Raw genomic sequence first — 12,209 nt, 5'->3', positions numbered from 1 at the left:
TTATTATTTCATTTATTTATTGCAAAACATCAGTATACATACAATAAGTATACAAATAGACAGTGATAACATATGCTAGGGGGTACAACAAATTACAGATTATACAAAGACCTTAAAAGACACACATGTATTGATTATTTTAACAGCTTTCTTATTGGAAGAATGTAGAATGGTCTTAATGTACTGCTTGAACTTCTTAAAGAAAACATGGACTAGTGGTTTTTTATTAGTGAATTTACATTTATGAATATGACAGTTTTCCATTAGCACAATTAGATTTAACCTGTTTAGGATACGGGGCAGGATTTTCACGGCCGGATAAAAAAACGTATTTTCACGGCCGGATAAAAAACGTAAACCCGATTTTATCTGGTTATTACTCCTGCCCAGAAACTAGAATATGCATATAATTGTTTGATTTGGATAGAAAACACCCTAACGTTTCTAAAACTGTTTGAATGGTGTCTGTGAGTATAACAGAACTCATATGGCAGGCCAAAACCTGAGAAGATTGCATACAGGAAGTGCCCTCTCTGACCATTTCTTGGCCTTCTTTAGCCTCTTTATGGAAAATAGAGGATCTCTGCTGTAACGTGACATTTTCTAAGGCTCCCATAGGCTCTCAAAAGGCGCCAGAACGGGGAATGATGACTCTGCAGTCCCTGGCTGAAAAACAGTAGCGCATTTGGATAGTGGTCGATCTGAGAACAATGAAAACGGGTGGCGCGTGCACTTGAAGAGTCCATTTTACATTTTCAGTCTTTGAACGAAAACGACGTCTCCCGGTCGGAATATTATCGCTATTTTACGAGAAAAATCGCATAAAAATTGATTTTAAACAGCGTTTGACATGCTTCGAAGTACGGTAATGGAATATTTAGAATTTTTTTGTCACGATACGCGCCGGCGCGTCACCCTTCGGATAGTGTATTGAACGCAAGAACAAAACACCGCTATTTGGATATAACTATGGATTATTTGGAACAAAAACAACATTGGTGAGGAAGTAGAAGTCCTGGGAGTGCATTCTGACGAAGAACAGCAAAGGTAATCCAATTTTTCTTATAGTAAATCTGAGTTTGGTGAGTGCCAAACTTGGTGGGTGTCAAAATAGCTAGCCTGTGATGGCCGGGCTATCTACTCAGAATATTGCAAAATGTGCTTTCATCGAAAAGCTATTTTAAAATCGGACACCGCGATTGCATAAAGGAGTTCTGTATCTATAATTGTTATGTTTTTTGTGAACGTTTATCGTGAGTAATTTAGTAAATTCACCGGAAGTGTTCGGTGGGTATGCTAGTTCTGAACGTCACATGCTAATGTAAAAAGCTGGTTTTTGATATATATATGAACTTGATTGAACAAAACATGCATGTATTGTATAACATAATGTCCTAGGAGTGTCATCTGATGAAGATCATCAAAGGTTAGTGCTGCATTTAGCTGTGGTTTTGGTTTTTGTGACATTATATGCAAGCTTGAAAAATGGGTGTGTGATTATTTCTGGCTGGGTACTCTCCTGACATAATCTAATGTTTTGCTTTCGTTGTAAAGCCTTTTTGAAATCGGACAATGTGGTTAGATAAAGGAGAGTCTTGTCTTTAAAATGGTGTAAAATAGTCATATGTTTGAAAAATGGAAGGTTTTGGATTTTTGAGGAATTTGTAATTCGCGCCATGCCCTATCATTGGATATTGGAGCGGTGTTCCGCTAGCGGAACATCTAGATGTAAGAGGTTTAAGATGTAAAATAGTTTTTCTTTATCCTTATTATAGTTAAGGAAACCGAGCAGCACATTCTCCCATAATAAACAAAAGTCATCAAGAATATTAACAATTATAAAACTATAAATATCTTGACATCATTTCTTTGCATGTAGACAAAGCCAAAATGAATACAAAACTGTTTCTGGATGCTCAACACAAAATGTACAGTTACTGTTCATGTCTATTTTGGGTTCCTTCAGGGTAATACTTATGGATATTTCTGAAAGAGACCTCTTTGACTTTGTTAAAGGCAGTAAATGAGGCTGAATTAACTGTTTTGCTCCCAGACAAGGCTCTGCTGATAGCCAGGTGTAGCGGTTGTAAGGATTCACTCCATGGTGCTGAAAAGAAAGCTCTGTTGTTGGGACAGCTTTATGTTAGGCATAACAGTTTGTGGGCACCGTTGTAGTGCAATTCATGTATTGTTTAGTGTTGTGTAGTGGCTTTGCTGGCATACATCTTACATTTTCGAGGGGAGTTTGCCCCACCAAGATTTACATGCTAAAATCGCCCCTGCACACGCACTGCCACACCCAGACCCCAAGCGCCGCCCACTATTACAAAAGTTGGATTTTCAAATCCCAAAAATCTCAGCTCAATTTTTTTCTAATTTCAGAGAACCAATCAAACACTGTTGCACAATTTATGAGTGAATATTGCATTAACAAACAGCCTCCAAGGCAGGCCAGGCCTCCTGAGTGGCGCAGTGGTCTAAGGCACTGCATCGCAGTGCTAGCTGTGCCACTAGAGATCCTGGTTCGAGTCCAGGCTCTGTCGCAGCCGGCCGCGACCGGAAGACCCATGGGGCGGGGCACAATTGGCCCAGCGCCGTCCGGGTTAGGGGAGGGTTTGGCCGGCAGAGATGTTCTTGTCCCATCGCGCTCTAGCGACTCCTGTGCCGGGCGCAATGCACGCTGACACGGTTGCTAGGTGTACGGTGTTTCCTCCGACACATTGGTGCAGCTGGCTTCTGGGTTAAGCAGGCATTGTGTCAAAAAACAGTGCTGCTTGGCTGGGTTGTGTTTCAGAGGATGCTCGGCTCTCGACCTTCGCCTCTCCCGAGTCCTTACGGGGGTTGCAGCGATGAGACAGGACTAACTACCAATTGGATACCATGAAATTGAGGAGAAATAAAACAGTAAGGCAGGCCGATTCCAGAAAGGCAGGTTGATTCTGGCGAGTTATCGGTTCGAACCCCTAGCTTCCTGCAGGGAGATCTGCAGCAAGTGATCCGGCAGTCAGAGGGTTACCAGCTACAATATCTCTGTATACTACATACTGCTGTTGTGCCCTTGAGCAAGGCACTTTACCCCTAAGTGCCCATCAGCTGCTCCCAGCCTGTGATGTGTGTGTTGTATGTCAGGTTGGTCACTGTGACAGAATATCTGTAATAAAGCAAGTATGGTAAAATGAAGGCCAGACTATCTATGGTAGCTGTGCATGTAATGTACAGTATCTAGTCCCAAAGTTGCTGCATGGTTCTAAGATGCTCTGGTGAAGTTAAGTCCTTCAGGTTTCTATTAAGATTGTCATTGATAACCAATAGTACTATGTGGAAGACTTAGATTCTGTTTAACACAAGGGTCAATGAAAATCAGTGTTTCCCCCCCAAAGCTCTGTCCCCACTCTCAAAAATGAATTTCTTAGTTTTACTTACCCTCAAACTTTGGAATCAAAGAGGCCAGGTTCCACTCATTCATCATATCCTTTTCAAACCTGTCCATTGGCCTTGACGTTTGTATTTCATTACAGAAATGAATTAATGTTAGAAACATAGTTAGCTAGATATACTAAGTTGACTACATCAAACATACGGTAAACTCTAACGTCAGCTAGCTTACAGAATTTGCATCCATCCTCAACCTCACACGTCTGACTAAAGCTGCCACTGTCAGAAACCATTGAAAACCAGTACAGTAACTCACTCAATCACCATGCAAGCATGAGATCAACCTGCCAAATAGCTTGATTAAATTAACCTTGATTAAGAAGTAAAATCTAGATATGGTAACTTAACTAATGTTAGCTAACGAGTGAAACAGTGTCTAAGACAGTCCAGAAGAAGTGTCAAACTTAGCTAGTTAAGGTGCTGCAGCTAACTAGTTAGATAATTAGCCAGCTACCGTTAGACACTGACCAAGTTAACTAGCTAGCTAAACGTTGACAAAAAAAACATACATTTAGCTGTGCTGTATTCCGCAACAACACTTCAGTAAGCTAGTGTCGCGAACATTAGCACAGAAAATGGCTAGCTAGCTTATGGTCGTTAGTTAACGCTTAAGCTAACGTTAGCTAGCTACCAAATGATGATAGGACAACCAACATATTTAACCTGAATGACCATCAAATTCATAATTCGGAATGTTTGTTACTTACCATTTTCACGGTTTTCTGTCAGCCAAAACACCCTTAGTCTGTCAAAATAACGTTAGCCGTTTTCCACTCAGTCACACTAAAAGTCTTGCAAGTTGCCACGTCTCGCCATTTGCTCACATTCTGGAGGACTTCACAGGCTGGTGGCGGGGGAATTAACCCCCTGGCTGGGTCAAATATCCATAACCCAACCTTAATAACCCAGCACCAGCAACCCAATCTTGCTGTTTTTATAGAAAAGCACACAGCAATTGGGTCATCCAAACAACCCAGCATTTTTTAGCATGTAACTTACATCTCAAACCCATGCATGGATGAAGCCTTGACTGGTCTGATGTATACATATTTTCGCTGTCCTCACTCAGTTTAATTGAAGGCTTCAATCTGTATTTTTGCCTTGTAACTGATTGGTTCTAGAAAGAGAGAAGGAACAACACATGATCAAGATGAGCTAGTTGCTAGTTTAAAGCAATGAAAGATCTAATTGTTACAAAGAATGAATGTATGGGCTACATTTATGAGAATAAAACATGTATTTTCTTACATTATCAATCATGAAGACATTACACTCATTCGTTACTAAAAGAAAGTGTTATGAGTGAGTGCACCACAAACATATCTCCAGGGTGTTGATGCATCCTCCTCCCAATACAACCTCTTCCAACACCACGGGTAGGGAAAAGGGTATAGTATCCATCTGCAAAAGTGAAGTTTTGCTTTGATGTCAAATCAACTCATATTGTTGTTAGCTACCTTAGCTGTTGTGCTAGCTAACATGCTGCTGCACTGTGACATTAACATATTGACATGCATATTGGTATTAAAATACAGCAACGTATTCACCTAAAAATATAAATGTTTAGGCAAGTCAATAGTCACCTATGATATTAACTATGCAAAAATATGATACCTAACATTAGCTAGTGTATATAGTTTGGTTTCAATTTTCCAACAGATTTCAACAGTTACTAGTCTTGGAACTTATGTGTTCATCAGAAACGGCTTCTGTTAAACTGTTTTCCACTGGTGGCAATAAATGTTGTTGCCACAGATTCAAACACAATCTTGATAGAATTGTTTTCCAGAAAGAAAAACTTGGGCCAACTATTTCCCACACTATTTAGTTGGCGGGAAGTTTGCCGCAACAAATTCATTTTTGTAAGGGACACCCCTGTTCCCGTGTGGACACCCACATTAAACCACCCCCCAAAGACAACTCTCGTTTGGCTTCAGTCATGGCTGCTGCATTTCTTAACGATCAAGCTGAAATCAGGAAGTTCCGCCCCCCTTTCAAGACAGGTGTCAAACTCATTCCATGGAGGGCCGAGTGTCTGCAGGTTTTCACTCCTCCCTTGTACTTAATTGATAAATTAAGGTCACTGATTAGCAAGAAACTCATGTTTATTTCTTAATTGGATTGGACACAAATTGAATGGAAATAAAAACAGCAAACACTCGCCGGCCCTCCATGGAATGAGTTTGACACTCCTGTGAGGGAGCTGACACAGAACAAATACATAAGTAGAGCTGCAAGGAAGGAACAATAGGCCAGCACATTCAATCATGTTGATCTAGCTGAGGTAGATACTCCAGGCAGTTGACCATAGGAGCAGATATGGATTTGACCTTTCACCTTTCCTGACCTAAAAAGCAACTGACCGTAGATTCATATTTTGGGAAGATTTCACTCTATACCTCGATGTTATGTGTAGGATCCCAGTAAACAGAGGGGTATAGTTTTACAGAGGGACCCACTACATTCAGCACCATGGACAGAACCTGCGCAGAAGCACAAGTCTGACACTCAGAGCAGAGCCCATCCTGCTCTGATTACTGTGCAGAGCTTGAGAATGTGATAGATCAGGATTCGAATCTATGCACCACAATACATTGTTGTTTACCCACTGAGTAAAGCCTAGGCATTCACTTAGGGACTCCTCAGCTCTGCTGGTCGGCTAATGCATAGCAATCTAGCAGTGGAAAAAGCCCTGTTCTGCCCTAGAAAGCCTATGTAAATTACATAAAATTGTAGACAGCGTTTTTGGCTCTAAACTTTATTATGATCAAGTACGATGCCCATGGTGAATTAATTTAAAGTTCGCTACAACTCGAGCTATTTAATTAAATAGTGATCCATTCTGACTACTACATATGTAGTCACACAGGACCACGTACAGACACAGACCAATCATGGGCCTATGAGGCTGCTCCCTGTTGACTCTCTCAGGCAGGATGATAACGACTACATTGACCATGATCCTTCGCTAGTTATGGCCACTTTCACCGTGATCCTTAGCGATTTTTTTGGTGTCATTCAGCCCCGTTCAGCAATATGGCACTCTTCAAATTCTTTCGGCGTCATCGGGAGTTTTCCATATGAAACGTGGATGATGCTAGCGCTATCTACTGTTTTTGACGTCTATGGGAGAAATGTGCGGGTCAAAAGAAAAAACTGTTGACAGTCATATCTTGAGTTCTGGCCTAACATACTACTTACCCGTCTTAATCTGTGTTACGCACGCCTCGAGTAAGAGGGAACGCAACACCCTGCTACAACTCAACTCTCCGTGGTGTGAAAGAGGTATGGACTGTAGGTGTGAGTAAGGATGACAAAAAGGCAGAGAATACCATTTACAGGGAATTTATTCCTTCGCACGGTAAGTTTGGGGGAAAAGGGGCTGCACGGAACCAAAGCAAAGAAAGTAAATATTAAAGCCCCCTCTCTTACCTACCTACCCACTACTTAACTAACACCACCCGGTGCACTAACCAAAATACAGGGGATGGTCCGCCCAGGTCTTTCCTAGTGTGCATAGACAATAAACTACTACGGGTTATGTATGCCCGCAGGCCTCTTGCCTAAGCACTCCCTAGGTGCCTTCCCCTCCCCCCTGGGAACAAATGAAACAGAATATCACAAATGTTCAATAATCAAAACACTGCATCCTATTGACACAGACAACCAATCAGCTCCCTCAGCAACAACGAACACAGTACATAGCAAAATTCTTAGTAACAGCCAACATGCTATAACCCTAAGCCATTAGCCTCCTCTCTCAGCAATCATCTCTCTCTCTGAGCAACAAAACACTGGCTTATATAGCTTAAGGTGGGGTTGGTAATTGGAGACAGCTGCGTCCTGACGAGGGGGCGGGGTCAGCTCTCCAATCAGCAATGGGGCTGACCAATCAGCTGCTTGGAGAACTTCAGGAAGCCATTTCCTGAAATACCTACATGAAAATATACAAACCACAACACAGAAACTGGGGAACGTAACAATCTGCTGTTGTAGATAGCTTCTCAGTTCTCACCATAAACGTTAGCTAGTTACAAAAACAAAACCAAAGAACTCACAGCTAGCTAGCTTCACACCCAATCCGGCAATATAAATTCTTCACAAGCACTCACATCCTTCTACACACACCAGACCAATGACTGTATCTATGAATGGACAAAGCCATCGGTCACGTGACACCAATCATTCCTATGTGAAGACTCAATAGAGTACCACAGTATGAGTCATAAGACCCATAAAATGTAGCGGTCAAACAGGAAAATGGTTGAAATGTTTTCCCATAGGGGATTTTATACTAAACAGAAATATAAATGCAACACGAATAGTGTTGTTGCCATGTTTCATGAGCTGAAATAAAAAAAATCCCAGAAATGTTCCATATGCACAAAAAGCATATTTCTCTCAAATGTTTTGCATAAATTTGTTTGCATCCCTGTTAGTGAGCATTTCTCCTTTGCCAAGATAATCCATCCATCTGACAGATGTGGCATATCATGAAGCTGATTAAACAGCATGATCATTACACAGGTGCACCTTCTGCTGGGGAGAATAAAAGGCCACTCTAAAATGTACAGTTTTGTCACACAACACAATGCCACAGATGTCTCAAGTTTTGAGGGAGCGTACACTTGACATACTAACTGCAAGAATGTCCACCAGAGCTGTTTAATTTAAATTTCTCTATCATAAGCCACCTCCAACGTCGTTTTAGATAATTTGGCAGTACGTCCAACCAGCCTCACAAAGGCAGACCACGTATAACCACCCAAGCCCAGGATCTCCACATCCGGCTTCTTCACCTGCGGGATCGTCTGAATCCAGACACCCGGACAGCTGATGAAACTGAGTATTTCTGTCTGTAATAAAGCCCTTTTGTGGGGGAAAACTCATTCTGATTGGCTGGGCCTGGCTCCCAAGTAGGTGGGCCTATGCCTTCCCAGGCCCACCCAGGACTGCGCCCTTGCCTAGTCATGTGAAATCCATACATTAGGGCCTAATATATTTTTTCAATAGACTGAGTTTCTTATTGTAACTCAGTAAAGTCTTTGAAATTGTTTCATGTTGCATTTATATTTTTGTTCAGTGTAGAAACCCTTAAAATAAGGGCTGTGTTTTGTATAGGCTTACCGCGTGACGTTTTGATAACTGTGTAAATCTTTCTCGGTCAAGGTAACTTTGATCAATATATAATCGCCTGTAATTACCCCCCCCCCCCCCCCAAATTAAACGCTCATTAGCTGCTAATGTGGCTATCATACAGAACTACAGAGTTCAAAAGTACTCGCACTCAAAACCATGAAAAGGAATAACCCAAGGTGGCTGAGGTACAAAAATTATATAATTAATTTAATCCATGCTCTAAATAATACAAAAAAGTGAAAGATGCTATAGAAAAAATAAAAAAGGAACAGAGCATATGTTTCACCTCATGACAGCACTGATGAAGGCATAAGGCCAAAACATATGCTCCGTTCCTTTTTTATTTTTTATACTTTATATTATTTTTGCATCTCGGCCTCCTTGGGCTAACCCTTTTCATGGTTTAGAGTGAGTACTTTTTGAATTCTTCAGATATTCTTTTCTCTCCCAAGCACCTGCCGCCTTTCATCCTAGCCTGAACGCAAACCCTCATACTAGCTTTCTATCATACAAAACTACAAATGCCTCTCAAGCTTCACATCACTCACCAGGGCCATGATAATCTGGACGAGACTGCTGAATCGAGGCAAAGGTAATAATCTCTGGATTAACTATGTAATGTTATTATTTTTATTTGTATTATCATTAAAACAACAACAATACAATACAAAGACAATAAGGATCAGTGGGTCCCATCAGTGGGTGCTTTGGTCAGTGCAGAGCATGTGAGGGTAGTTGAGCGATCATTAATGTCATTCAGACTGTTTTGAAGTTGATACAACTGGCTATGATTGCTGAGGTTCATAGCTAGGTTCTGAACTAATATGTTTTCCAAACGGTATTTTGGAAAACAGGTATTTTTATCCTCCACTGCACATGTAACAGTGTAGGTTCCGTCCCTCTCTTCGCCCCAACCTGGGCTCGAACCAGGGACCCTTGCACGCATCAACAACTGACACCCACCGAAGCATCGTTACCCATCGCGCCACAAGAGCCACGGCCCTTGCAACGCAAGGGGCAACCCTACTTCAAGTCTCAGAGCGAGTGACGTCACCGATTGAACCGCTATTAGCGCGCACCACCGCTAACTAACTAGCCATTTCACATCGGTTACACACAGTAAGCAAGAAAATAGTTAGTTAGCTAGCTAAGTTATTTCATCTGCATCACATGGCAAATATCAGCAAGGCAAGCTTACACAATTGTACATTCAATTTGCAGTAAATGCTTTAGCTAGCTATATTCTTTACATCCACTGTTTCACAAGACAACAGCCTGGTTTGCTGGTTGTTTCAGGAGCCCCTAAAACATTAAACAATCAGAATTACAATGTCATACTCATGTCACAACACCCGTAAAGCTAGCCAGCTAGCTGGCTAATTTTAGCTAGTCAGCTAGCTTATTAAATCGCGATTTTCGTAAATTAACTTTATGACAAAAAAATATGCATAATTGTTTGTCTCTACGTTAGCTATTCCTGTCAACTGTACAATTTTTTGCATGATTCGTTATGACATTATAATGACTTACATTTGCTTCAATCCTAGTATTTTTGTCAGCCATCTTTGCTAAAGAAAGTCTCCAGCCTTGGGTCGCATAGTGTCAAATTCGTCATGGGAATCTCTCGATATGATTGGTCATCGCCCAGCGGTCGCTGCTGGTGATTTGCATAAAGTTGGGAAAAGTTCATATTTTTCACCGCCTCCCACGCCATCTTCGCACCACCCAAAGGTCTCCCGCCCTCTCCGCTTCTCACCACTCTCCTTCCATTGAAATGAATGGGAAGCAGCATCTTGTGCTGGTGTACATGGGCCGTCAGCTAAAAACAGGTCCACGCTCACAGGAAAAAAACGGCCGCTCCAAATTCGCTCCATTCATTAAAATCACAATTTAACCAACAACCATTGATTTGTGTGACTTTCTGGACACACCATTTGTTTTGGAAGTATTGAAACCAAACCATATGGATTTGAATGAAAAGTATTGACTATGAACATGAAAGGTGAATGTAAGAAGCGCACATAATTTCAAATAGGCTACATGTCATATTAAACAGCATATAAACACTCTAAATAGGTCAGGAGCTAGACAGGGAGCCTAAGAAGGAACAAAAATATATTATTTAAGCTATATTATTTCAATTATTTCAAGACTATAGCCTACAAAGAAATACATTGTGAAACATTTGTGAGTGTGACACAATAGGCTGGTAGGAACATAAAGAGCTCAGCATTTAAAAAACATTTCATTGTATTAAATCATTATAGTCTATAAATTGTGCATATAGGCTGTGTGTTACTTAGAATTAAATACAAATTATATGAAAAATTACTTGGAATTCATTTTTAGAAACACGAGTTTGACCAGTCTGTGACTTCAGGCTTGTGCGATGGTGTATAAAGAGCAGGCCAGCAGCGGAGAATACACTCTCCACAATTGCAGAGACACTGGTGATGCTAAACACCCTTTTGGCCACTCTTTCCTGGCTGGGCAGAAATGCAGTTCTGGTAGGCCTGAAGGTTTTTAGGCAACAAAAAAAACAATGAAAATGGAAAGCTCATTGAATGTTAGTTATAGACACAGCTGTGTACATTCCCCCTCAAGCAGACACCAAGACCGGCCGTCAAGGAACTTCACTGGACTCTATGTAAACTGGAAACTATATATCAGGAGGCTGTATTTATTGTAGCTGGGGATTTTAACAAAGTAAAATTGAGAAAAAGGCTGCCTAAATTCTATCAGCATATTGATTGCACGAAGCGCAAGGGTAATACTCTTGACCATAGCTACTCTAACTTCCGTGATGCATACAAAGCCCTCCCTCGACCTCCCTTCGGCAAATCTGACCACGACGCTATCTTGATTGTACCGTCTTATAGGCAGAAACTTAAACAGGATGTACCAGTGACGAGAACCATTCAAAGCTGGTATGACCAATCAGAAGCAACGCTTCACTATTATTTTGATCACACGGACTGGAATATGTTCCGGTCAGCCTCAGAGAACAACATCAACCTATATGCTGACTCGGTGAGTGAGTTTATAAAGAAGTGAATTGGGGATGTTGTACCCATTGTGACTATTAAAGCCTACCCTAACCAGAAACCGTGGATGGATGGCGGCATTCGCGCAAAACTGAAAGCACGATCCACCGCATTTAACCATGGAAAGAGGTCTGGAAATATGGCTGAATATAAACAGTGCAGTTATTCCCTCCGCAAGGCAATCAACAAAGGGAAATGCCGGTACAGGGACAAGGTGGAGTTGCAATTCAACTGCTCAGACACGAGATGTAAAGTATTCACCCCCTTTGGCATTTTTACTATTTTGTTGCCTTACAACCTGTAATTAAAATTGATTTGGGGGGGAGTTGTATCATTTGATTTACACAACATGCCTACCACTTTGAAGATGTAAAATATATTTTTTGGTGAAACAAACAAGAAATAAGACAAAAAAACTGAAAACTTGAGCGTGCATAACTATTCACCCCCCCCCCCCCCAAAAAAAAAAGTCAATACTTTGTGGAGCCATCGTTTTTTGGGGTATGCCTATAAATTTGGCACATCTAAACACTGGGATTTTTGCCCATTCTTCAAGGCAAAACTGCTCCAGCTCCTTCAAGTTGGATGGGT

General features: G+C 41.3%; 1 long non-coding RNA gene across 1 annotated transcript; it reads right to left on the bottom strand.

Moving 5' to 3' along the window:
• Window positions 1–6,764: 6,764 nt before the first annotated feature.
• Window positions 6,765–10,347, bottom strand: LOC106567915 (uncharacterized). Its single transcript, XR_014380161.1, has 2 exons — window positions 10,105–10,347; window positions 6,765–9,876 (listed from the first exon to the last, which is right to left on the bottom strand). It is a non-coding gene; the product is annotated as an uncharacterized LOC106567915 (long non-coding RNA).
• Between the last annotated feature and the right edge of the window lie 1,862 nt (window positions 10,348–12,209).

The sequence above is a fragment of the Salmo salar genome, chromosome 13 (assembly GCF_965601325.2).
Source record: "Salmo salar chromosome 13, fSalSal1, whole genome shotgun sequence".
Taxonomy (NCBI): Eukaryota; Metazoa; Chordata; class Actinopteri; order Salmoniformes; family Salmonidae; genus Salmo; species Salmo salar.
This window is presented reverse-complemented; position numbering and strand designations above follow the sequence as displayed.